We start from the raw sequence: 27,271 nt of genomic DNA, 5'->3' as shown, positions 1-27,271 counted from the left end.
TCTACAGGAGATGGGCCGTCCTTCCATTTAGTCCATCATATTCAGAACATTGAAAGTAGAATCAAATCACTTTCTGATTTCTTAATTGAGCTGCTCGTCCCTTTCTCATTTCACAGGAACAGGAAGTTCCTCACATGTTCTCATCAAGAACAGTGTTGCCAGAGTTGTCCATCTGGTTTGTAAAGATGCAAGATAGTCTCAGAACCTGAAGCAAGCTGGAGAGACCTCCAAAGACGTAATTTAAAGCCACACTCTGAAAATAACAGAGCAAATGGGAAAGGCCTGTTCTCCACTGAGTTTTCAGTCCTGGTAACTGAACTAAAAAAGACTGTGGCCTCTTCCAGCCTCAACACCAGGCTCAACCAGAAAAATGAAATAAATATTTCTCATTCAGGTTAGTTTGTCTATAATTATATCTCATTGCCTGGAAAAATGTTTTCAGACTGAGTGCACACTGCTGAGTTTCTAATTGGAAGAGAAATGATATCGAGTTCCTATACTGTATTTTTTAGGCAATTTTCCCTAAAATTGTTATTTCCTTCTTTCTGCTAGCTTTGGGTTTAGGTTGTTTCCCCAGTTATTTAAGAGATAAAGTTAGGTTGTTGACTTAAAATCTTCCCTCTTGTTAAATGTAAGCATTTGCAGCTCTAAACGTTTCTGTGCTGTTCACTCATTCACTCGTGTTGCCTTAACCCTGTGAGTTTGGGATGAGGGGATCACACTACTGCAACAGGTTTCTGTGATCACCACACTCATACGGCCCCCTGGGGAGAGATCAGCAGTTCCTGGTGACATACTAGAAGTGCCCTCCACGACAAGGCCTGGCTTGTAGCTCTTTCTATAGAAACATTTTTTAGTGTATTTCACAAATGCCTGCCATGGATGTGCTGGCTCCACTTCCTCCTGGGTACATGAAGGCTGCTCTAGCCAGATCTGAGATTAACTATCCTATGTCTGCATCCCCAGTTGCTCTCATGTTTATAGCACCTGTGGTGGTTGCATGGTGAGTGTTGTCATTGCTAATGCTACCCCTGTTGTTAGGCCCCACCAGTTTCTGGATTGCAAGAATATGCTTCTCTGGAGTAAAAGATAAATTCAGTAGGCCTGGGTTGTCTAAAACCTGCATGTTCCAAAGAAGGGTTTGACCCTTGCCAGGCTCCCAGGAGTTAACCTCTGAGTTTTTGGAATCTACTGACTGATAAAAACTCATTTTTTACATGGGGCTTTGGTACACTTAACAGCAGTTTGACATCTGAGAGACTAATAACTAAGGTCAGCCATGTCACTCCTTTTCTAAATGACTGATCCTGAATAAAAACTGGATACCTGGCTCAGATGAACTTTGTGGGCTGGTAATACTTTGTGCATGTTGTCTCTCATTGTTGCTAGGGGAATTAAATGTCTGTATCAGTCCACGGGGAGAGGACAAAATCTGCATCTGATGGTTCTTCTAGATTCTTCCTTTTCCTTGGCTTTTTTTTTTTTTTTTTTCTGCATTATGTGGCATATGGGATCTTAGTTCCCAAAACAGGGATCAAACCTATCTTCCCTGAGCTGGGAGTTGTTGTTATTGTCCAGTCTCTTAAGTCGTGTTCAACTCTTTGTGACCCCATGGACTGTAGCATGCTAGGTTTCCCGGTCCTTCACCATCTCCCAGAGTTTGCTCCAATTCATAAGCATGAATTCTTATTCATGGAAGCATGGAGTCTTAACCAGTGGACTGCCAGGTAAGCCCCCTTATCTAATTTTAATCTGTATCTTTTTTTCTCTTTTTAAAATTCATTGATAGTAATTCATTGATAGTATTAGTTTCAGGTGTACAGCATAGTGATTCAAAGTTTTTATAGCTTATATTTCATTTAAAATTATTATAAAATATTGGATATATTCCTGAAAGGTTGCTGCTGCAAGCCGTGTGTTATGCTGGGATTCGTATCCTATCCCCAGAGGAGAGGATTTCGATCTAGGGTCAGAGACAAGGCTTGACTACTTGGGGCTTTTCGTGTAAAGTTTTATTAAAGTATAACAGAGATGGGGAAAGCTTCTGACACAGACAGAAAAGAGACAGAAAGAATGCCCCTTTGCTAGTTTTTAGCAAGGTGTTTTATGTCTGTTAGAAAGCTATTAATCAGGTAAGAAAGACACCTCAAGGCTGAGGGAGTTTTACCAGGCCCCTCTCCCACAATATGCATTTTTGAGATAGGATGGCAAGAGGTGTGTCATCCCCCGGCCATAAAACAATTGACATAAATGCTGGTTTATTGAGCCATTATCAGCCTAAGGTTTGAGAAAAGAAAAAAAGTCAGTCTTAGGCAGAACCATTTTGAAGAAAGGCAGATTCCGAAGCAAATACATAGTTTCATTACACAGCTTAAGAAAAACATTTCCATTAAAAAAACAATAACAACAACAAATGCATTGGTTAGCTCAAGGAAGAACCAGGTGTCCTCAACACAGAATTAAAAGCCTCTTTTAAATTTGTGTAGAGAAGTGAAAAGAAAACCGTCTGCCACTTGGGGACCTCTGGCCTTCCTACCTGTTACCCTCTCATTCCGTATGCTCTAGCATATACTCCTGTATATATTCCTGTGGCTTGTTTATTTTGTACATAGTTTGTACCTCTGTATCTCCTACCTCCCTACTATTTTTTTTTTCTATATCTGTGAGTCTGTTTCTGTTTCATTATAGTCATCTTTTTATTTTTTAGATTCCATATATAAATGATAAGATACAGTATGTCTTTCTCTGACTTAGTTCACTAAGCATAATACCCACTAGGTCCATTTCATTCTTTTTTTTTTCCTTTTTTGAGGTCAGATGGCATGTGGAATCTTAGTTTCCTGACCAGGGAGTAAACCTGTGCCCCCTGCATTAGAAGCATGAAGTCTTAACCACTGGACTGCCAGAGAAATCCCCCCAAATTTCATTCTTTTTATGCCTGAATAATATTCCATTTGTGTGTGTGTGTGTGTGTGTATATACACACCACATCTTCTTTATCTGTTGAGGGACTGATCATCTGTTGCTGACTATGGTAATTCCTGTTGCTATGAACATTAGGATGCATGTATCTTTTTGAATTAGTGTTGTTTTTTACAGATATGTACCATGGAATGAAATTGCTGGATCTTTATTGCAGTTCTGTTTTTAGTTTTTTGAGGGGTCTCTATCTTGTTTTTCACAATGGCTGTACCAATTTACATTCCTACGAACAGTTTTTTCGTAGGAAAAAAGGTTTTTCTCCACATTCTCACCAACATTTATTATTTGTGGTATCTTTGATAATAACCATTCTGACAGATGTGAAGGGATACTTCTTATTATTTGATCTGCATTTCTCTTATTAGTAACGTTGAGCATCTTTTCACATGTCTATTGGCCATCTGAAAGTCTCCTTTGGAAGAATGCCTATCAGCTCCTCTGACCATTTTTAAATAGCATTGTTTGCTTTTTGTTGTGAGACAGTATGAGTTCTTTATATATTTTGGGTATTAACCCCTTATAAGGTATATGATTTGCAAATATTTTCTCCCATTTGGTAGGCTGTCTTTTCATTCTGTCAATGGTTTTCTTTGCTATGCAGATCCCATTTGTTTATTTTTGCTTTTGTTTTCTTTACCTTAGGAGACAGATTTTTTAAAAATATTGCTACAATTTATGTCAAAGAGTGTTCTGTTTTCTTCTTGGAGTTTTATGGTTTTCAGTCTTACATTTAGCTCTTTAATCCATTTGGAGTTTATTTTTGTGTATGGTGTGAGAAAATGTTCTGATTTCATTCTTTTATATGTAACTGTCTAAATTTCCCAGACTGCTTATTGAAGAGTGAGTGTATCTTTTCCCCTTTTCTATTCTTGCCTCTTTTGTCATAGATTAATTGACTGAAAACGTGTGGGTTTATTTCTAGCTCTCTACTCTATTCCATTGATCTTTGTGTCTGGTTTTGTGCCAGCACCATACTGTTTTCATAACAGAACAGGAAGAGCACAGCCCTTGGCAGGTAGCATGCTGCTGCTGCTGCTGCTGCTGCTGCTGCTAAGTCACTTCAGTCGTGTCCGACTCTGTGCTACCCCATTGACGGCAGCCCACCAGGCTTCCCCGTCCCTGGGATTCTCCAGGCAAGAACACTGGAGTCGGTTGTCATTTCCTTCTCTAGTGCATGAAAGTGAAAAGTGAAAGTGAAGTCGCTCAGTCGTGTCCGACTCTAGCGACCCCATGGACTGCAGCCTACCAGGCTCCTCCATCCATGGGATTTTCCAGAAAAAAGTACTGGAGTCGGGTGCCATTGCCTTCTCCGGGCAGGAAGCACTGCTATGCCTAATTACTCCACATCCTGTTACTAGGCAACTAGGTCTTGCCCAGCCATTGGTCGATGCCTCAGTGGGCCCCACCCACAAGCAGCCAACTGTCAATGAGTGACCGTTAGTTGTCCTGCTCAGCTATTGTTCAGCACTGCAGTGGGCCCTGCCCAGTGGTAACTGTCTGTGAGGGACCACTGGGGAAATGATTCAGCCAAGGGGTGGCAGTGTGGTGGTCATCAGGTGGAAAGTGAGGTAAGAGGCAGATTCAGGCCTTCTGGAAGCCCTCCAGCTTACCTAGCCTTGGACCAGTGAGTGAACTAGAGGCTCTGGGGAACAAACTAGAGACTACATCCTGCAGGACTCCAGAGCCTCTCACTAAGGCCCTCCCCTAGCTTTGGCCCAGGCCTTGAGGCAGCGGTGAGCCTCTCCCCTGTCCCTGTCTCTACAACCTAATAGCAGTGGCTCTCTGTATGGGCTTCAGTCTGTGAGCCCTAGTCTCTTGCTTTGGGCAGCCTGAGAAAACTAAGAGCTAGTAGGGTTGGGTGCCTGGCTCCCTCAGGGATGACAGCTGGGCAGGATGTGGGAACCTGTCCCTGAAGGAGCTGCCAGCTGAGATCTGTCTCCTCTGAGACAGGACTGGGTGGGACCTTGGAGGGTAAAAGTCACACCTTGGGACTTTGCCCTTTCTGCTCAGGAGAGAGAATTAACAGTCATCGGGTAGAAATTTACAGGAACATCGTTAGCTGACCATGACCAGACCTCAGGATCAGAGAATCTGACATGGAGAAGTCGGCAGCAACCAGCCACGCCCATCCCTCACCTTTTGCTTTTAAAGGGACTGCTGAAAGCTTTCAGTAACTTTGGGGTTCTTAGGGCATGAGCCACCCATTTCCTTGTATGAATCTGTAATAAACCTTTCTCTGTTCCAAACTCTAATGTTTACTGTTGATGGGCCTCACTGTGTGTCAGGCACATGGGCTTGTGAATTTGGTAACATTTTGATTACTGTAGCTTTGTGGTATAGTCTGAAGTCAGAAAGCAGATTCCTATCAGGCACAGGCTCAGGCTCCTTCACAAAATTTACCTTAAAAATTTTCTTCAGAATTCAAATAATTTTAAGAACATTATCTCTAAAATATTCTTAATATTATTTATATTAATATATAGTATATGATAATATAGTATATATTTAAGGTATATATATTATATAGTTTATATATTATAGGATATATTTTATGTTATACTATATTGACATTATAATATGTATTATCTAATACGTTACTTTGATATTTACCTTCTTTTAATGTGCAAAATATCTTCCCTAAGGGAGGCGACCAGAATTCCTATGATTTGGCTTAGTCTCGAAGTTCAGCATTGCATGATAGTTTCTGCGTAAGTTTCACATCTGCGTCTCTTAATCCAGAGACTAAACTCACACATAACGTCCAATGAAGAAAGAGGGACAGGATAACCACTGTGAACATTTCAGTTTGAAAATAGGAATATTGGGAAGCTGTGGTAATCTCTACATCAGTGACCAGGAATGAATGAATGACTCCTGGAGGTCTCCTCATTTGGTCCCCTCCTCTTGAATCTGATGGCTTGCTTTAATAGAATAGAATGTGACATAAGTGCTATTTATTATATTACTCCTGTCCTGAGACTTAAAAGGACATGACTGCTTCTAATTTTGTATTCTTAGGGTTCAGGCACCATAGAAGAAGTCTGATTATCCTGAGACTACCAGACTTTTAAGAAAGCCCAAGGGAGCCTCTTGAAGATGACGTATGAAGGAAGATCAAAGTGCTCTGATTGACAGCCCCACAAGAAATCCCAGCCTTTAGGCAGCTCCAACTGCCACCATCTGGGACATTCCAAATCAGTTGAGCCTTCAGTGAGCCCTCTTGGACATTCCAGACCAGTTGAGCCTCCAGATGACTGTAGCCACAGCTCATACCACATAAGGAAGGAACTACCCAGGTGAGCTCAGCAAATCCAGACTCTTGAGCCATGATGATAATTGTTGCTGATTGAAGCCACTAATTTGAAGGTGACTTGTTTCATAGAAACAGATAATTGAAATAGAAACACTCAGAGATCTGCTCAGAGCAATTCTTCTCTTTGTAGATCCTGTGAAAGTTTCGAAGCTGTGGGTGGGGATGTTTTCTTTAAGCCTGAGATGCCTTAATCTCTGATGGCCGCAAGGGAAGGACCTTTTCTGAATGATAGTGGCAAGGAGAGACCTTTTCTGAATACCCCGTTTCTAACAAGTATAGCTTCTGAAAATACAGGGCACATTCTCTCAGGCTAACTGTAGCATCACAGGGCTTAAAGAAAATCACCCTTTAAAGCTTTACAATCAAACATAGCATCCTTTGGATAACATTGCTCTCACTTTCTGTAAGCTTATATTATTACCTATCTGTATTCTTCTCCCGTTCCACATAAGAGATTGCTAAATCCTCTGTACAGCAGTCAGCAAACTGAATTCATAAGTCTAAGCAGAAAGCATGTTGCTCTTTCCAACTCCCAGCAGGTCTCTCTAGATCGCAGCGCTCTACCACCTATGCACTCTAGTGCTCATGGCAGCCTTGACTGGCCCAAATATCTCTGCACCTCAGCGTCCTGCATGGCAGCTTCCATGAACACTTGGCCAGATTTTCTTCTCAGCTCTCAGGCAAGCCTACAGCTGCAGTTTCTTTTTAGCCTTTGAGAGATGTGGCATGCTGGATCCCAGAAAGACTCTTGGGTCTTAGTTCAAGATCTCTGGGAAGCAGATTGGAGATGAACATATGAGTGCAGCTTTATTAGGAAGAAAGTGGAGAAAGCGCAAGGTGAACTGTGAGGCAGTGATGAGAGAGACTTTGATCCCACAAGGAGCTCTGGAGCTGGATTGGCCTTGCAAAGGGATTTCAGATTGAAGCAAGTGCCTGGAACTTTGTGTGAGCCGTATTCCCTCAGCTCCTGACTACCAGTGGGCAGTTACACAACAGCTGTAATGAGATGTGTGTGGGAAACAGAAGATAAGTGGTCCTCCATGTGCAGTGTTATAAAGAGTAGCCTGAACACTAGCTAGGATGATTTTGTCACAAACTCTATGGTATAAACCTTCAGCTTTTTATGGCTTGAACATTTTCCCATTTGGCAATGAATCTTTTGGGCAACACTGAGCCAGAAAACCTGAAAAGTTTACATTTAATAAAATATTAGATTATTAAATTGTGTTTCTTTTAAAGAGAGTTGATCGTGTGTGTGCTCCTTAGAGGAAGTATTTCCACCTACCTTAAGAGTAGTAGTGATATCACTAACCCCATGAAAATTAGCTGAAGAAGCTTCAGTGTTTTTTTAAAAAGTAAGTATCCTAAGAAGACTCTAGCCAAAGACGATACATTTACATATAAGACAGCAGAAGGGGGTTTTAATGTCGGTTTGTGACACATGTCCTTTTATTTTAGTCACTGCTTTTCTAAAGCAGCTTTGTTCATTTTTCCTTCAAGTTGTCTTGTGCACCATTCTAATGTCACTGTTTCGTTTCACTGGAAGAATTTTGCCAAGAGTTTGAATGAGGCCAGTTCTTATCAATGTCTTTAGCTGCATCAACCAGAAAATTAGTTAATTTTAATAACAATTTGTTTCTTTTATTCAGTTCACACAGTAAAAAAAAAAAATTTGGAATCTCATTTTGTTGAATATGAGACAAGTTACATAATTGAAAGTATAAATTTAGTGCAAAAGTTTAACATTGACTATGAAATTGCAGTTGATTCTAGAGCAGTGCAGAGGTTAGGGGCGCTGACCACCCTGCCCCTTGCCGTAGAAAATCCATGTTTAATTTTTGATCCCTCAGAACTTAATTTGAAGTAGTCTACTGTTATATAAATCTACACAATATATAACACATTATATAATATATATTGCATTCATGACATACCTTTTTCTTAATTTTTTCAATATTTCTGATCTGTGCAGTTCATCTACAAGTTTTTCAAATTGTTGCAGACCTCCAAAAATATTTTCCAATATTTTTGTTGAAAAAATCTGTGTATAAGTGGACCAGCACAGTTGAACCTGTGTTGTTCAAGGATCAACTGTATTTTTGTTTTGTTTTGTTGTATTTTTGGCCGAGCTACATGCCTTGTGGGATCCCAGATCCCCAACTAGGGACTGAAATCAGGTCCTTGCAGCAAGATCGCAGAGTCCTAACCACTGGACACACAAAATTCATGTTTTCATTCTAACAAGCTGCTATACTCCACCAAAACGAGACTCCAATAGTCCAAAGAAAGGTTTTAATGTTTTTACATTCATAGCGGAGTTAAACTGTGTGTACCATAGCTGATGTTAAATATATTAAAAAAATAATTATTTCTTCATGGTTGTACACATTTTCAGTTGGTTCCTCAAGATGTTTGGACTTGAAAGAACTAATTTGGAAGTGAAAGTGTTTTGCAACATTTTTGCTGGATATAGAATTTTAGATAGAAAAATTTCCATTTTAACCCTATCAAATTGTCTCTCTGCTAACCTTCATTGTTTGTGACAGTAAGTTTGCAGTGATTCTTACCTTTGTTCTTCTGTGTGTGATTTCTCTTTTTCCTTTGGTTACTTTAGAATTTTTTATCTCATGTATAGAATTTTATTACAGTTTTCAACTTGTTTTAAATATTTTCAACAATTCTTTTTTCTTTTTCCTCTTCTAAGACTCCAGTTCCATGTACTGCTTGATATATGTCACATGTTCTAAGACTCTTGTCATTCAGTAAATTTGTTTTAAAATCTTTTATTTTGTGTGATGCCTGCTATTACACCTACAATTTCACTGTTTTGGGTTTTTTTTTTCTCCTTAGAGTTAAATCTGCTTTTAGTTCCATTTGGTGACATAATTTCAGATATTACATTTTCCATATCTAGAAGTTCCATTTCATTCTTCTTTATATTGTCCATTCATCTCATTATGTTTATTTTTTAAATACCTGAACATACATGTAAATGCCTTGTCCACTCACTCTGTTTTGCTTTTTCTTCTTCATCTCCTGTGGTTACCAGTCACATTTGCCTATTTCTTCCCATTTCTACTTATTTCAGTTGTATGCTGGATGTGTGATTTTTACATTATTGAGTGACAGATTTTGTTTTATTCCTTTAAAGAGTTTTGGGCACACTTCTCTAAGAACGGCAGGGTTTCTGTTGATTCCCACTTTTTGTGCAGGTGCTTGGAAATCACCAGGTAGGAAACGGGTGATTTTAGGGCTTGGTTTGCTTGTTTCCCTTCCTCACTGATCACAGTCCTGTATTACCTATTGCCCATTATCTGAAAATAGCTGTTTCAGAAATTTTATTCAGTTCACTCACTTAGGATGGGAGAACTTTTTGTGAGGCTGTTAGATGGAAGTAAAAGTATATTAGATGACCTTCCTTTTCAAAATGTGTGTAATTTTGGATCCCTGCTTTGTTATGCTTATTGATAGGAAACTGATTTTCTCCATTTTCAGAAAGCATCATCCTTCAGAGAACAGGAAACCCTTTGAAATTCTGGCATATACAATGAGTGAAGAGAGGTTTTCTGATGGTAATCAGTACTGGGAGATGAAGCTCCCAAGAAAGTCCACTAGACCTCTGTTTGGACTTGGGTCACTGGGAAGAAAGGGATGTATGTGCTTAGTTGACCACAGTTTCTTGTTCACTGAGCCTCAAGAACAATCTGTTTGAAATTCTTTCTCAGCATTCCCTCCTTTCCTTCAGGCAGTTGTGTCACTATGGAGACAGTCTGGCCTGTAATGTGACAGAGTGAACCCACACTTACAGTTTTAATTTACAGTTTTAACTTACACCTTCCTCCCAGTCTCTTCCATATTTCTCCCTTAAGATCCTAGACAGTGGAATGGATCTTCTCTCACTGATGACCCTGCAGTTGCAACTGATTTCAGTTGCAATTTCTGCTGCGAATTTCAGTTTTATTATCTGGACAACCAGTATATCATGACCCAGGCTATGAAGCTTCCGTGTGCTGATTCCTGGATCTTGTGGTCTCATAGTGCTGCTTATACCTGGATAAAAATTCCCTGAAACAAAACACAACTGCATTTCCTACCATTCACCCTCGGAGGGGAATGATAATCATGTAAGTTTTTCACAGTTATTTCAAAAGCCTGTGGTATTTGGCACGGAAAAGATACTCAGTAAAGTTATATTCTGGAACAGTTTATGTAATCACAGATACAAATTCCTATTGTTGCCGGTAAGCCAAAACTCACATAGTCATGACTTTAATCATCTATTTTGAAAATATTTAAAGTAATATAGAAGTATGGATTCCACAACTTTATTAAAATCAGCATCCCTCTTCTATTATTTGTATCACAAAACTTCTTGGTGACACCAATTTTTCACTCTTACACCTATTTTTCGTTGTAACAGCAATGTTTTTTCCTCTTATCCATGCTGCCCTGCCATTTCAGTCTCCCTGTCCATCTCTCTCCCCCTGTCCATCTCTGTCTGACCCTCAGTCTGCCTGCATGTTACATCCCAGCATGTTACATCCCCATCATGTTACATCAAACAACAACAACTTTGTGTCTGCCTGGTGGTTTATTTTGGCTCTGGGGGCTGAGGGGGTCTTCTCAAGAGTATGCCCTGTCAGGCTTCTGTTCTTATCTTCTCTGAGAATGTGGTTAGGGGCAGAGGAATTAGTACCAAATGAACAATGTGGATATAGGTAGGTGATCGCTATGAGTAGTTTGTAAATTAGGAACTTCAGTTTTGATTTCCAGTGGATGATGTTTCAAGCTACTAAAATAAAATCATTTTCTGTAGAAATCCAAACACTTTTCCCACTGAAGCCCAGTCAACTATTAATATAAAATATTTTAAAGTGGTTTCATCCTATAAGACAAAAATTTGGACCAGGTCCCAGCTAATGAAGTGTCTTGACCTTTCATTACATACTCTGTAGAGTATTATTATTACGTTATTGCCTTACTTGTTTCAAATATAGCTTTATTTAAACAATACTGAAATTTGAGGAAATGGGGAAGGACAGCCATTCTTGAACACGTTTTTTTGTTGTTTTTGCTTGTTGTTGTTGTTTTTAATTTCTCAATTCCTTTCAGTCTACTTGTAATAGACTTCCTGTTACGTTATTGTATTAGTGACCTGCTGAATTATATGACCAAAGTGGGAATGCAAACATACGTTTCATTAAACCTACAAAATGAAGTCACAAGTTTGTGCAATAATTCTTCAAAAAGTATTTCCCTAAGGACTTCAAGGTAGATTGAAAACTTTTGTTCTGACACTTAGTGCTCTTTGTCAACTCATCACCTAATTACCTTTGTGGTGCAAGTTTCCCTCCCCAATAGCGGTATGCCTTTGACCTCCAATCATCTACACAAATCTGCTTCTGGGCAGTTGCTTGTTTCATATTCCTCCAGCTGAAGTAGTTCATCTCTCTCACGTTGTTTCTAAAAAAAAAGAGATAATGATTGCTTTATTCTTATTTTCATTCCCCTTTTTTCTACAATGAATGTTCATTGTTTGTATTTAAACATTTTTCACATTATATATGAGTCATTGTTTGACTCATATATAATTTGAAGACCTGGTTCTAGTACTGAGTAGAAGGTGAAATGTTCGCTAAAATGTGCCCTTAGAGTGTGGAAAAGCATCTGACGGGCTGAGAGGACCCAGACAGTCCCTCACCGCATTGTTTGCGCTTACCTCCCCTCTGATGTCTCTCAGCTTAGAGACAACAAGCGAACAGCAGTGGAGTTGTTCCATTCCATCTCCAAAGCTCTGAACATTTTGGAATATTATTTAAATACTATGTATATTCAAGAAAATCCAGGCCCAGCAGAAGAGAGAGATACTGAGTTTGTTCACCTCTTTTCTATCTATACAAAACAAGGGATTACCACACATTTTGAGGGGTGTACGTGTGTGTGTGTGTGTGTGTGTGTGTGTGTGATGGAAGTTCTACCACTTGTGGTGAAAATGACCCAGTATTCTGAAGTAGCATCTGGGAATAGGCAGGATAAGATCCACTCTGATACTGATATGGTTGGCCCTACCCAACTCATGATAGAAGCCACTTTGTCTCTACTCAATAATCCCAAAATCAGTTGTTTTAATTTTAATCGTGAAGAAATCTTAGAATTCAAGGGGCTTTTGTTTGTTGGTTTGGTTGGTTAGTTTGGCTTGATTGCTTTTCCTATACAGGTTTTCTAATTAGTTATACCTGTAGGCTAAGAGCTAGGATCAGAATCACTGTTGCCAAGAAGACACTAAACAAATCTGTTAGCTTCCCTCTATCTCAGTTTTATCAACTGTAAATGAGGATGATGGTACTTAACCTTTCTCATAGCATTAGCAGAGAAATCTGTAAAAATCAGAAAAATGTCTGGCAAAAGGGACTAAGATAAACGTTTCAAACTGGCAGTGTGTTAGCTTCCTAGGGCTATACATGCATATATTTTCCAGTGGGATCACACACCACAAATAGAGCAATCTCTTGTTATCTGTACTCTCATTATAAGTGTTTTTGCTACAATGACTTTCAGACATTGAAGACTGTGAAGGAGTGAGCCCTGATGGAGAAAAGTACTTACAGAGGGAACTGAATTTTAAAAGTCCTTGAGTTGAGGTCATGTCTCATTTCCAAAGGGAAAACCTTGTAGTAATTCCACAGACTTCCAGTGGAAACATTTAAATTGTACTGTAACAGTCCAGGCAAGAGGACAGACAGTGTGCTGCAGCTGTATTTCAGCTGTGCTTAAGGAATGATAACAGTGACTTGGCAGTATTTGAAGGAAATGTGACAGGAATAAGCCGTAACTAACCCCCTGCTTTTATTGCCAGTGCTCCAGCTACACTGGCCTCCTTACTGTTCGTGACAATACATGCTCTACCCTTAAGACTTGGAACATGTTTGTCATATAGTAAATGTCTTAGTCCATTCAGGTTGCTTTAACAAAAATACCATAGACTGCTTAAAAACAAATTTATCCTCACAGTTCTAGAGGCTGAGAAGTCCAGGATCAAAACACTGGCCAGTTCAGGGTCTCATGAGAGTCCTTTTCTTGAATCATAGACAGTGGTCTTCTCACTGTGTCCTCTTAGTGCAGAAAGGGTGAGGGAGCTCTCTGGGGTATCGTTTACAAGGGCACTAATTCCATTCATAAGGACTCCAATCTTACGACCTAGTTGCCTCACAACAGCCCCACCTCTAAATACCATCATTTTGGGTGCTAGTTTTCAACATAAGCATTTTGAAGGGATACAAACCTTTCATCTTTAGCTGTGTGTGTCCAATAATAATTGGCTAAATGATTTGAATAAATAAAATCTCTCACTTGTGAGTGTGAGAACATGGAGATTTTGGTAGCTGAAGTTAAGTGTGCCTTAACATAAATTTTGTCAGAGCAGAGAACTTGACCTGGGGTTCCATATAGCTATGGAGGCAGTGCTTGGGAGAAAGGATGACCTGAGAGCTCAGCAATAGTAATCTGAGAGTCTGAACCATCTGTTGAGATTGAGAGGATAGAGATGGAATCTATAAGAATGCAGCTGTGAAAGGACTAAATCACCCACTGATTATGGCAGGTTGATTCACCTAGGTAATGACTTATTTGTGTTCATGATACCGTCCCTCTTTGTCGGCCAGGAAGCTCCATGAATCAGACCTGCTGTTGCTGACCTGAGAGGAGGCTCTTGTGACATTGACACCCTTGTCATCGGGGAGTGGGATTATAAGAGCATTAGTCTGGCAACTGATTCATAGTGCAAAATCTATGGAGGAAAGTCCAGATAAATTTTTAAGTTGCATTTGTCCCAAGAGTAAGACAAGTTTTTTGGGGATCTTGAAAGTAGAATTCCAGAATGTATGGTTTTTTCTTAAGCCAAGTATCATGACTCATCAATAAAAATATCTTTTTTTCATAGATAAGAGCTAAATGAATCAAAATACAGAGTAATTTCTGCTTTTAAGTTATTATAAAAATTTTGGTTATCATCTAGAAATATGGTTCTCAAACTTAATTGCTTATTGTAATTATACTAGGCGTCACACTGGAGTTATGTAAGTGTGGACTTGGAATACATGAACGTTTTCTAAGCTTGAACTAATGCAAAAGAAGCTTGAACAATTTTAATTTGGAGCAGTTTTCTGGAAGTAGCAAGAATCCAAAAAGTTTCAAGTGTTCTGATTCCTGCTTTCTTGGGCTCAGTTAGGATTCTCTTAGACAATTTTGGTTGTTTTTGTATTTCTTTGCAGAGCTCCTTTTTCCCAGGGAATTTCTTGGTGAATCTGCTCTGACAGTTCAACATCTGTGGCAGTGTAATGACTTAATCGGAACTGTCCTCAACAAGCCTCTGAGATTACTATAAATCCTAACACTCAACTTCTTCTTATTACTTGACTTCTTTCCTTGACTATTTGTTAATACCTCATTCCTTCAAGATTTCTTATTCCTTTTCAGCTACCTTTGATCTCAGGGTAATCATTCATTCTGAGAAAATCGTTTACAGAATCTTCTTCTTACCTAAGTTACACAAGAGATGGACAATCATTCTTTTTGGTTAGATGTCTAAAACCTAGGATCCAAACAATTTTTGGATGTTGCTTACTTAATTGAGCTCCCTGTCCCTTTCACATTTTACAGGATTAGGAAGTTCCCTACATTTCTCATCAAGAACAGTGATGCCAGAGTAGTCCATCTGGTGTGTCCGGCTGCAGGCTGGTACCTAGAACCTGAAGCAAGCTGGGGAGATCCCTAAGGACAGAATTTAAAGCCACACTCTGAAAATACCAGAGCAGGTGGAAACAGCATGTTCTTCACTGAGTCTTTAGTTCTGCTTAACTGTGACCTCTTTGGTCCTCAACCCCAGACTCAACCGGAAGAAGGAAATGACTATTTCTATTGGCAGGTTAGTTTCTATATTATTACATCTCATTGCCTTGAGTGGTGTTTTAACAGCTGTGTTTCTTGTGTAATGTTGAATTTCTAATAGCACAGAAAATGACTGAGTCCCTGCACCATACTTTTTAGGCAACCTCCTAATACTACATTGAATTATTCTATTTAAAGGCTTACTTGGACTAGGGTTGTTAGCATATCTTTGCTACTGAGTGTGAGGTGTGATATTAAATTCAAAATATTTTTTCTTGAGGTTGGGTTTCTTAGCAGAGTCTGATTTTAAATAATGAGTATAGTCATTGTTAACAGCAAATTGTTGACTGGCAACACAGTGAAGTCGCAGCTTTCTGTCATCCCTACACAAGTTCCTCTTTTATTCATAATACTTATACAGTGACACAGTAAGCAGTTAAATTATATTAAAATCGTGGAAATGATTGTTTTGTCTGTAAGATACCAGGGAGGTGATTTAATTATTTTACTGGTTGATTTAAAAATGGTTAAGGGCGTGTATAGCATGATCAGATTAGCACTAGGCCACCCCCTCTAGTGTAGACAGGGGCTACAGTAAAGAATTTAAGTGTTATCCAAAACTAAAAGACAGAGAAATGGTGCTCTGCTTTAAAGCATGAACTAGATATCAGGCTCTTTTGAGAAATTGAGTCTGTACTGACAGACAGTGCTACTTATCCTCACTGATGTCTCTATTTTCCTTCTTGACAGAAATAATAATATGGATAATTTCGAGTATTATTTTAACTGTGTTCTGGTATTTCCATGGTTTTCTTCACTGCAGTGCAAGGAAGATCTAAACGTAAGTAGGCTGGGACAATGTGATGACTGTCATTGAGTCTGTCTATTGTTGGGGCCTGGTGAAGTAAGGAGGTGACTTGGAAGAGTAAATGACTGTCTAAAAGAGCTTTGTATGTATTTAATAGAGACTGAAGGCTTGGAAAGCAGGAATATGAAGGGTCATTTCCTGGTAACACTACTTTGGTTAGGAATCTTGGTTTTATTTTGGCTGAATTACTTATTATTCTCAATCTTTCTGTTGTAAAAAAGACGTTATTTGCCCAATACAATAGATTCCCATGTGGACTTTAAACTTTAGCCTCCCTTAGTCTGCCTTCAGTTAAGAATAATGTAGGGGCCCTTTCCCTTAATTCTGCCACCCTGAGTAGCCTGGTTCCCGTAATGGAGCAGATGAGACATCCACCAGTGAAGTATGGGACACCACTCGGTACACTACAGCAAAAGACTGACAAGCTATCACAAGAAGTTAAGTAGAAAGAAACCCAAAGTGTAGATACAACCCACTTTCAAATAAGGGGATAACTTAGAGATAATCTAAACTTTCTCAAATGTTCTCCTGAAGAAAACTTTCCCCAGTGTTAACTTGAGTGAATACCTGATTAAATAAAGTTAAAATTTCTTACTTTAAAAGTAATCCCACTGCTGGGCATACACACCGAGGAAACCAGAATTGAAAGAGACACGTGTACCCCAATGCTCATCGCAGCACTGTTTATAATAGCCAGGACATGGAAGCAACCTAGATGTCCATCAGCAGATGAATGGATAAGAAAGCTGTGGTACATATACACAATGGAGTATTACTCAGCCATTAAAAAGAATACATTTGAATTAGTTCTAATGAGGTGGATAAGACTGGAGCCTATTATACAGAGTGAAGTAAGCCAGAAAGAAAAACGCCAATACAGTATACTAACGCATATATATGGAATTTAGAAAGATGGTAACGATAACCCTGTATGTGAGACAGCAAAAGAGACACAGATGTATAGAACAGGCTTTTGGACTCTGTGGGAGAGGGAGAGGGTGGGATGATTTGGGAGAATGGCAATGAAACATGTATAATATCATATATGAAACAAATCTACAGGTTCAATGCATGATACTGGATGCTTGAGGCTGGTGCACTGAGACAACCCAGAGGGATGGCATGGGGAGGGAGGGGGGGAGGGGGGGTTCAGGATGGGGAACACGTGTATACCTGTGGTGGATTCATGTTGATGTATGGCAAAACCAATACAATATTGTAAAGTAAGTAACCTCCAATTAAAATAAATATTTATATTAAAAAATAATCATTAAAAAATAAATAAAACTAATCAGAGATATGAAATACAATATGAATTATGAATCTCTAAAAGCATTTAATTTCATGAATGAATATTTCAGAAAATACTAAGTTAAAAATATATAAATGTCCATATTTTAAAAGTAAATATATAATGTGAAAAAATACTTAAGATGGAATGAATTAGTTTTCTTCTTATATCCATGGATGATATTTATTTTCCATGTATTTCTGATCCTCCCAGTTAGGCGCTATAAAGAATCAATGGTACTCTGAAAAAAGTTTAGAAAAAACAGTCTGATAATTTTCTTCCCTGGTAATACTTTCTATGCATATCAATCAGACAAAAGGTGAGGATCCCTCTTTAAGGAGAACTGTAACAGGAGCCCCCAGATGTTAAGAATCCTAACAATTTCTTATTCCAGCAAAATTCCTGGAGCATATGAAGCACTTGATTTATGCTATATTGAATTACATGTTGAAGCCAATCACTCATTTTCCATGTAGAGAAACTGAGGTCTAAAGACATTCACTGATGAATTTAGTCCTGTTAACAGAACTGAGATTGGGATTCTAAACACCCAGCTTCCAGTCTTGCAGTCCTTTAACTCTGCCATGATGTCTGTCTCAAGCAAGGACAATTTTGAGTTGAAATACAATGTCAATATTTGTGTTCAACACCAGCTGCCAGTTGGGACTGTTCTTTCCATGATCTAAGTAAATCTATGTCCATAATGCTGCTGCATTTTCCTAATTTCAGTGCCTCCTAAATCTACCTGCTATAGACCCATACATTTCACAGTGCTGACTTTGTGCAGAGTGACAACTAGAAAATAGATGAAGTCATCCTCAACAGTCACCCAGGAGGACACGACTTGGCATTGCCACTCATCACCCATTGAGGACTTCATATATTTAATTTGTCCAATTTGGCTGAATAGTTCATATTAAGCAAAACTTAATAGAATAGTGATAGGGTAAAGATCAATGCAGTTTCCCTATCACACTTCTATAGGGAGGAAAAATGTTCGGCAATAAAATGACTCAAAACTCTTTAATCTGGAATTGATCCTTTTTTACCCAAGGCGTAGTTTCTGTTGCATCTTTCTGAAGTTTGATTTCTGGGTAGTTCGGAGCAAACCTCTCTCTGGCATTGCCCAAGTTCTTTCTCTTCAATTTTGGAAAACATGAACATTTTCCATGGCGTGGGCTTGCCTGGCCTCAAGGATGAATGTGCTTAGAGAGCACCAGTTGGATTAGAACATTTATTCTTCCCTCCTCAAGACTCTTCTTTTATCTAACACATCTCCAAAATTGTCCAACCTTTGTTACTTTGGAATTGACACTTGGAAAATTTCTTTATTCCCAATTTTTCTCTGCATTTTTCCATATGGCCTTCATATTTTATTCAAAAGGTTTGTTTTTATAGTCCAGCTCATAAAAACCATATTGAACAATTTTTAAAGTACTTTCCCCCTCCCTCCCTCCCTCCTTTGCTTCCTTCCCTACCTCCTCTCACCTTCTCTCATCCGCAACCAAGTTGGTATGAAAAAGCCAATTTTCCCTTTAACCACATATTCAATTGAATGCACATCACATGTAGTTTATCATCTAATCATCTCTTTGCCATAGACAATGTTACCATTTTGATACCTAGATTCACAATCTTATAACTTTTAAGACATAATCAAAATTAAATTTTTCTATGGAACTTACTGAGACCACTTCCAGGAATTCAGAGTATGCTTCCCTTTGCTAATTGTAGTAGCAGAGAGCTAGTAATTACTCATACTTGTGTGCTAAGATTTTTTCCTGTCTCTTCATTCTCTGTGTCTTCTGAATTTCTATGTTCTACTTGAAACATCTTCATCACAGTTGACCTTGCTCTGAAAATCTATAATTCCCATCTTTTTACTCTTCATCAACCTCTCTAATATGCTTATTTTTAACTAGAGTAAAATTACAGATATTTCAGTACTTTGAGTTTCTACCACGATTCAGCTATCTGAAACAGTAAATTTTGGCAGAATATTTTTGTCATAGTCTTTGGCCTCTCTGTTTTTCACATTGCATAGTCTTATTACCAATAACAGTTTATATGTCTGACACTGGTAGAAATATGACTCAAACTTCTGGATACTCTCTGATCTCCATTCAAATCCTGTCTCTCAATTGTTGAAAAATATGGATTCTTTTCCTTTCTCTTAAAATTATCTTTACTGTTTTTTGTGCTAGAAGTATATGAAAGTTAAAGTCTCCTGGGGATTAGAGTTGATATTGTCAGGTTTCCATCAGTGCAATAATAAATTCCACTTGAACAGACCATCATATATTTGATTTATCAGAACAGTGGAGACCACTACTGTGGTCAAAACTTCATCCACATTGAGTCCAGTTTGTAATACAGGTTCTTCTCTTTCTCTTTCCCTTCCTGAGTTCTTTTACTGAGCTTCTCTTCCCCCTGTGTGATACTGATTCCTGCCATCCATATCAAATCCTCTCCTTAGATGAATCAACTCTCTTGGGGAAGTGAGTGAAAACATGGTTTCGTAGCTTTGGTGCTCTCCAGACAGGCTCCGAGAAGCTTGGCCCTAGAGTAATAAATCATTCCAGTTTGCCTGGGACTAGCCTGGTTTCAGTAATGAAAGTCATATCTCAGGAAACCTTTACTTGATATGAAAATCTCCAGTTTTCTATAATGGGTACAGAAGGTTGGAGGAAAACAAAACCAATGCAACAGCCCCCAAAATAGGTTTGAAAGCAACAAACTTTTTAATATCAGATGAATACAGCATAGATTATCTACCTTTTTTAGTCACTGTCACTGTTTTTTTTCCCCCAATTACTGATATTGGCAACCATGATTTGCAGTTCACAGTGATGAATCAGGAGAAGGCAATGGCACCCCACTCCAGTACTCTTGCCTGGAAAATCCCATGGACGGAGGAGCCTGGTGGGCTGCAGTCCATGGGGTCGCTAGAGTCGGACATGACTGAGCAACTTCCCTTTCACTTTTCACTCTCATGCATTGGAGAAGGAAATGGCAACCCACTCCAGTGTTCTTGCCTGGAGAATCCCAGGGACGGGGGAGCCTGGTGGGCTGCCGTCTATGGGGTCACACAGAGTCAGACACGACTGAAGTGACTTAGCAGCAGCAGCAGCAGTGATGAATCATATTGCTGCATCAGTCTGAGTGATATGATTTGTGTGCATGTAAATGCATTGTAATCATGAGCATTACCCATCCGTCTCTGACTTTGTCAGTTAACTGTTGTGCATTGTATTGAGATAGTGCTAAAGTTCTTTGAAAGAATATTGGCTGGCATTTCTCAAGTTTGACAGTGAAAACTCAGAGCTCTAAGAAGCTCAATGAACCCAAAGCATGAGAATCATGAAGAAAACTGCACAAAATCACACCTTAATTAAATTACTTAAATCTAATGATAAAAGGAAAATCTGAAGTCCAGAAACAGAAAAAAGATGTGTTATTCTGTAATAAGAATTACAGCAGACTTATCAGTGGAAAAAAAAATGCATGTCAGAGGAGAGTAAGGGTAACTTCTTTTAAGTATTAAAAAATAATTTTTTAAGCTGTCTACAGTCTACCAACCAGAAATAAATTTCATGCACAAATGTAAAATACTTACTCATCCCTGCAAAAGGTTAAAGAATTAATTGCCAACAGAGCCTCACTGCAAATGTCAAAGGAAAGCCTGTAATCTCAAGGAAATAGAACATGTGGAAATCTGAATTTGTAGAAGAAATGAAATTCATTGAATATAAATCTAGAACAAATACAGGACTTTTTTCCCCTTACAACTTAAATCTCTTCAGGAGATAATTGACTATTTAAAGCTAAAAAAATGACATATTTGTAGTTTTATGACGTATACAGAAATGAGTGAGAAGAATAGTACTTACACAAGAATGAGGTAAATGGAAGTGTATTCTTATATGATCCTCAAAGTGCCATGAAGTTTAATATTGCTTGAAGGTGGTCTGTATTTTAAAAGTATACTATAAATAGTTATCTAAGAATTCATCATAATGTAAAGCAAAATTATAACATAATTCAGTTCAGTTCAGTCACTCAGTCGTTTCCAACTCTTTGTGACCCCATGAACCATGGCATGCCAGGCCTCCCTGTCCATCACCAACTCCTGGAGTTCACCCAAACTCATGTCCATTGAGTCGGTGATGCCATCCAACCATCTCATCTTCTGTCGTCCCCTTCTCCTGCCCTCAGTCTTTCCCAGCATCAGGGTCTTTTCAAATGAGTCAGCTATTTGCATCAGGTGGCCAAAGTATTGGAGTTTCAGCTTCAACATCATGAGTCCTTCTAATGAACACCCAGGACTGATCTCCTTTAGGATGGACTGGTTAGATCTCCTTGCAGTCCAAGGGACTCTCAAAGAGTCTTCTTCAACACCACAGTTCAAAAGCATCAATTCTTTGGCTCTCAGCTTTCTTTATAGTCCAACTCTCACATCTATATATGACCACTGGAAAAACCACAGCCTTGACTAGACGGAACTTTGTTGACAAAGTGATGTCTCTGCTTTTTAATATACTGTCTAGATTGGTTATAACTTTCCTTCTAAGGAGTAAGCATCTTTTAATTTCATGGCTGCAATCACCATCTGCAATGATTTTTGGAGCCCAGAAAAATAAAGTCATCCACTGTTTCCCCATCTATTTCCCATGAAGTGATGGGGCCAGATTAAACATAATTAAAAATAGTCTAATAGGAAAAATAATGCAGAGAGATAAGCAAGTTCAAAACAAATAGAAAGGTGTTGCACACAAGCGTATCAATAGTAACATTACACATAAATGGTCCAAAGTGAAGTGAAAGTTGCTCTGTCATGTCCAGCTCTTTGTGACCCCATGGACTTTTTATTCTCTAGGCCAGAATACTGGAGTGGGTAGCCTTTCCCTTCCCCAGGGATCGAACCCAGGTCTCCCACATTGCAGGCAGATTCTTTACCAGCTGAGCCACAGCAAAGTCAGAAGACCCAACTAAATGTCAGACTGTCAAATTAGATTAAAAAACCAAACAAGACACAACAATATGTTGTCTATAAGAAACGCAATAAAAATGCAAATGTTGCTGAAAAGTAAAGATAGAAAATAATATATAGCATGCAAACACTAATCCAGAGAAATGGAAAGTGACTATATTAATAGCAATCAAATTAGATTTCAGAGTATAGAATCTATTTACAGGGATGGAGGACCATATAGAAATGATAAAGGGTCAATTTTACAAGAAGATAAGACAGTTCTAATTCTCTGTGCACCAAATAGCAAAGTTTCAAAATACATGAAGCAAAAAACCTATAGGTCTGTGCGAAGAAATTGGCGCATCTACAGCATATACTCGGGAATGTCAGTAACAGTGTCTCGGTGATTGACAGGACAAGTAGAGAGAAAGTCATTAAGGACACGGTAGACTTAAGCATGACTCTCAACCAACTTCACCTAACTGACAGTTATAGGGCATGCCACAAATAGCAGAGTACAAATACAACTATTTCTCAAGTGCCTATAGACCATTTACAAAGTATCATTTACTTTATGAGCCATAAAATTAAGAAAGATTTCAGCAAAATATAAGGTATGTATCTTATTCATCTCCTTGTTAGCATGAAACTACTGTGGGAAAAAAAAAATCATTAGTGTGGGATCCTTAATGGAATCCTGGAAGAAAAAAGGACTTTTGTGGCAAAACTGATGAAAAACAAATGAAAGTTTTAGTTTAGTTAGTAATATTGTTAACAATGTTAATTTCCTTGTTATGATCATTGTACTACAGTATTAAGATATTAACATTAGGGGAGGCTAGGTGAGGAGTATATGGAAACTCTCCACTATTTTTGCAACTTTACTGTAGGTCAAAATAAGATTTTTTAAAATGTAAGTCAGGTTTTGCCTATTAGTAAACTGCTGCCATAGTTAAGGTAGTAAGAAAGACTTAGGTTACAGACCTAGGTTATCACTTATTACCTATGTAACTCTGGGTAAGTTACTCAAGTCCTCTGAACCTTTGTTATTTTAATTTGTTGAACAGATGTTGATACCTTAATTATAAAATTGTTATGAGAATTAGGTATGTAGGTTATGGGTCAAGTACAGCGCCTGGCACATAGGAGGCAGCCGCAGACTGTTTTTCTTCCCACTGCACAGCTGAGTGGACCTGTGTGCTATGCCCCTACTCTTTTCGAGCCCATAGTCCAGACAGAAAAACATTCTGATCATTTCAGCTTTACTGTACATGATTTCCTATCCGAGGACACTCCTCATTCTACTTTGTACCGGTTGTGATTCAGCATTAATGATTCTCATGAGCAGGCAAGGAGAGTAACAGAAAAGATGACAGTACGCTCCACTATACAGCGAACTCCTTGAGAAGAGGATTCGTGTTTTTCTCTTCCCTAGATTCACCACCCAGACCTGAGTACAGGGCTTTTCACAATTATATTGAAGTTAGTGGAAAGTAAGAAACGAAGGGAAATCTGACCACACACCCAGTGAATGAGGCTGTGGCCAATGGCTTTTTGTTTTTGTTTGGTTTCCCATTGAAGGAGGATCTGTGTCCCCTACATCCTGGGCTGCTGCAGCCTTTTCCCTTCTTTTTCACCCCTAGTGGTTCCGTGCCAGGCAAAGGGCCAGCAGAAGGATGATGTTAAGAGTTGATTTGTCTTCTTCCAGTCATATGGTAATAGAAAATTTTATCAGTTCAGTCATTTTCCTTTCTTTTCCTCTAGGCTTCAGCATGGTTTGGGAGACCTTCTGGCTTCCATCCTGTTAATCATGCAGCTTTCAGTCTACAAGCTTGAGATGAGGGATCCCACCACTGGAACTTGAGCTGTTCTGATACAGGCTTGCTGGTGGTATCTTCTCCTGTGCTGCCTTCTGGGGAGAGACTGGTACCTCCTGCCGACATGCTGAATTGCCCTCTGAGGGCAAGGAGGTGCTCACAGGCCTTGCTACCTCATAGGTGGGTACATGTTGGAAGCACCTGCCCTGGCCGTGCTGGCTCTGCTTCCTCCTGGATTCATGAAGGCTGCTCCTGCCAGTGCTGGGCTGATCTGCCCTGAGTGTGAAGACTTGGTGGATGCCACGTCATAGCACCTGCCACGGCTGCTGTCACTGCTGCCTTCCCTGCCCCTGCTGCCATCCTTCTGCCAAGTATTGCAGGTTGTGTGATGGCAAGAGTACGTGCTCCTGTAAGACTGCTAGGAGGACTCTCGGGTTCCTCGCTCCCCATTAAGCATAACCAGAAGAGATGACTTTAAATAGCTCAGAGATGATGTGAAGTCAACCTGATGCTGACCTGATCTTGATGTTCTTCTCCGTAGATATTCATGACCTGTGCTGAGGGGGAAGAAACAAATAGAGAAGGAAATGAGTGAAAGGCCTCTCCCTCTCCCTTGAATAACTCAGGGGCTTATAATCAAAAGAATTTTTGATGTCAAGTCCAATCCCTTTAACCCCCTGTCATATGGTAGTGATTCATGTTTTGCTTGAACAGTTCAAGAGTTAAAAAGAGCACAAGTGACTGTCCTCATACTGCTTTATTTTTGTACACTTTTTGTTTGTACAGATGCAGAATAGATTCCAAAGGCAGTGCATGTTTTCACATGAGCCTCACAGCACCAACTGCTTTGTAGCAGCAAAGCACCATGGTTCCATTTTCTGCCGAATCTTAGGTAGACTCTTCTTGCCCTCTGCTTCTGCTGTTGCTACTGCTGCTAAGTCGCTTCAGTCGTGTCTGACTCTGTGCGACCCCATAGATGGCAGCCCACCAGGCTCCTCTGTCCATGGGATTTTCCAGGCAAGAGTACTGGAGTGGGGTGCCATTGCCTTCTCCAGTCCTCTGCCTCAAAGGCAGCTAAATCCACTCTGTCCCAGCTGGGATGGCCTGAGCACTGCTAGAGCTCTTCCCTGATAGTCTCGGGAGGTTGTTCCAATAAATGGAAAGATCTCCAGCACTTAAAGAGCAACACACCTGAAAGTAAAAAGAGCAACTGGTGGCAACTTTCAGATGGAGACGTTGCCTGTGAATTGATTGCCTGTGGAGATCCATGCCTGTGGATTGATATCTTAAATTCAAACAGTACTGTTAACCGTTGGCCTAGCCACATTCTACTCACTCTGTTCAAAGAGGGACCAAGTCCTGTGCATTCTACTTCACTTCTCACATCCACCTCTTTTTCTTGACAGGCCAAGCCCTAATTTGGATTAAGTACATTAAGTACATCACTGATCTCATCATATTAGTCGCTCAGCCATGTCCGACTCTTTGTGACCTCATGGACTGTAGCCCATCAGGCTCCTCTGTCCATAGAATGGCCCCCTGCCATCTGCTAAAATAAGTACATGCAAATCCCTACCTCCATCCCTCCCTCTGGCGTGCAAGGCCCATTGAACATCCCCAATCACCCTCTCTGGTGTTACTTTCCACAATCCCCCTTACACTCTCAGTCGAAGGTCTCTTCCTCCACAAGGGCTTGGTGAACCTCTGGGGCCATGTCATATCTCTCCTTCCTTTGAATCCATGCCATATTTGGGAGTCCTGCCACAGACACACCTAACAGCTTCAGTTCCACATTGGAGTGTGCATCACTGTCTTTGTTGTGCTCTGTGATTCTTAAAGGGAGGGACTGAAATGCCTAGACTCACCTGGTCAGCTCTAAGGTCTTTGTAGGCTTAAGCCATTTGAACCATGTAATGCAGCAACATAGATTTGTTGCTTAAGGCTATCTTTTGTGAAGACAGCTGAAAAGACGAATTATCTCTTGTCCCAGTTTCCTTATCAACCTCATAAGGATCTGTTTCCATAGCACCTACAAGCACAGTGTCTGGTAAATGCGGTGAACCCACACACAGTGCCCTTTGAGACAAAGGGGTCGTCTAGGCAGACCTGCCCCCCCCCCCCCCCCGCCAAGTCTGGCTAGTAGATTCCAGGCTGAGGCAGCCAGCAGCGTGATGATCACACAGCTTGGTGAAAGAAACGCAGCCTGGATTGTGTACTGTCGCCCTCACCTCTGAGCCAGGTGAGGCAGGCGCCCTGGTGCCGCGAGCTACCTGCAGAAGTGTGTGGGACAGCCTTACTGACTCTCAAACCTCAGACTTGAATTCCCCCACCCTTCCCTACCCCCAGGCCTACTCACGTTCCCTTGCTCATCAATCTGAGCAGCTTAGCTTTCCTTGTAGGCCAGAGGTCAGCCAACCATGGGCTGTATCCAACCTGCTACTTGTTTTGGGAATAAAGTTTTACTGGAAAACAACTTTCTTTTACACGTTTTCTATGGCTGTTTCTGTGCCACTGTGGCAGAGTTGAGTGACTGTAACAGAGACCATAGGGTTTCACGAGACTAAAATGTTATCTTGCCTTTTACAGAAAAAGTTTGCCTACCATGTCCTAAACCTCTGTGTGTCTGGAACTTAGTTCACCCGAAGCACCTCCAACTCTCATGTATTTTATTACTGAGAGACTGCTTGTAGTTGGTCTCTGCTCTTCTGTCCAAACAGCCTGAGCAAGGGCATGTGTTCCTTAGGGCTTCCAGGGCTCGCCTCCCTGGTGTGAAATCCATCTTCGCTCCTTAGTAGCCTGTAGCCTTGGGAACCTCACTTTACTCAGGCATGAGAGAGGCGGTAGAAGATGTGCAGTGTATGAGTTAATATAGTCAGTTCCAGCAGGGACAGATCCAGTAGGATGTTAAGTAGACGGGAGTGGATTTCAGCACCTTCCTTTGTAAGAAGTGCATGGAGAATTTGGCGTTGGGTATCCCGAGTATGTGTGGATTTTCTCCACAGGCAAAGGAAGGTGGAACTTACTGTTTTCAGCTCTTCCCTGTCTGGATCCAGTTCCATTACTGCCACATTTTGGACTCACCACCTTGGGGCTCCCAAGTGCTTTCCTGTGCACACACCTCACCCTAATCCCCTTTTAGCCT

At 40.0% G+C, this 27,271-nt stretch overlaps 1 long non-coding RNA gene across 1 annotated transcript in view; it reads left to right on the top strand.

Annotated features, from left to right (window-relative positions):
* The window catches only part of LOC121819724 (uncharacterized), a 28,077-nt gene extending 1,475 nt beyond the window's left edge, over positions 1–26,602 (top strand). Inside the window, exons 4-8 of the long non-coding RNA XR_006060066.2 lie at positions 117–394; positions 6,001–6,278; positions 14,954–15,218; positions 15,932–16,022; positions 24,077–26,602. This is a non-coding gene — a long non-coding RNA (uncharacterized LOC121819724). The remainder of the gene's footprint in view (positions 1–116; positions 395–6,000; positions 6,279–14,953; positions 15,219–15,931; positions 16,023–24,076) is intronic.
* Positions 26,603–27,271: the final 669 nt, after the last annotated feature.

Source organism: Ovis aries, chromosome 5 (genome assembly GCF_016772045.2).
Source record: "Ovis aries strain OAR_USU_Benz2616 breed Rambouillet chromosome 5, ARS-UI_Ramb_v3.0, whole genome shotgun sequence".
NCBI classification, from domain to species: domain Eukaryota; kingdom Metazoa; phylum Chordata; class Mammalia; order Artiodactyla; family Bovidae; genus Ovis; species Ovis aries.
The sequence above is the reverse complement of the archived record's forward strand: the minus strand, read 5'-3'. Positions and strand labels throughout refer to the sequence as shown.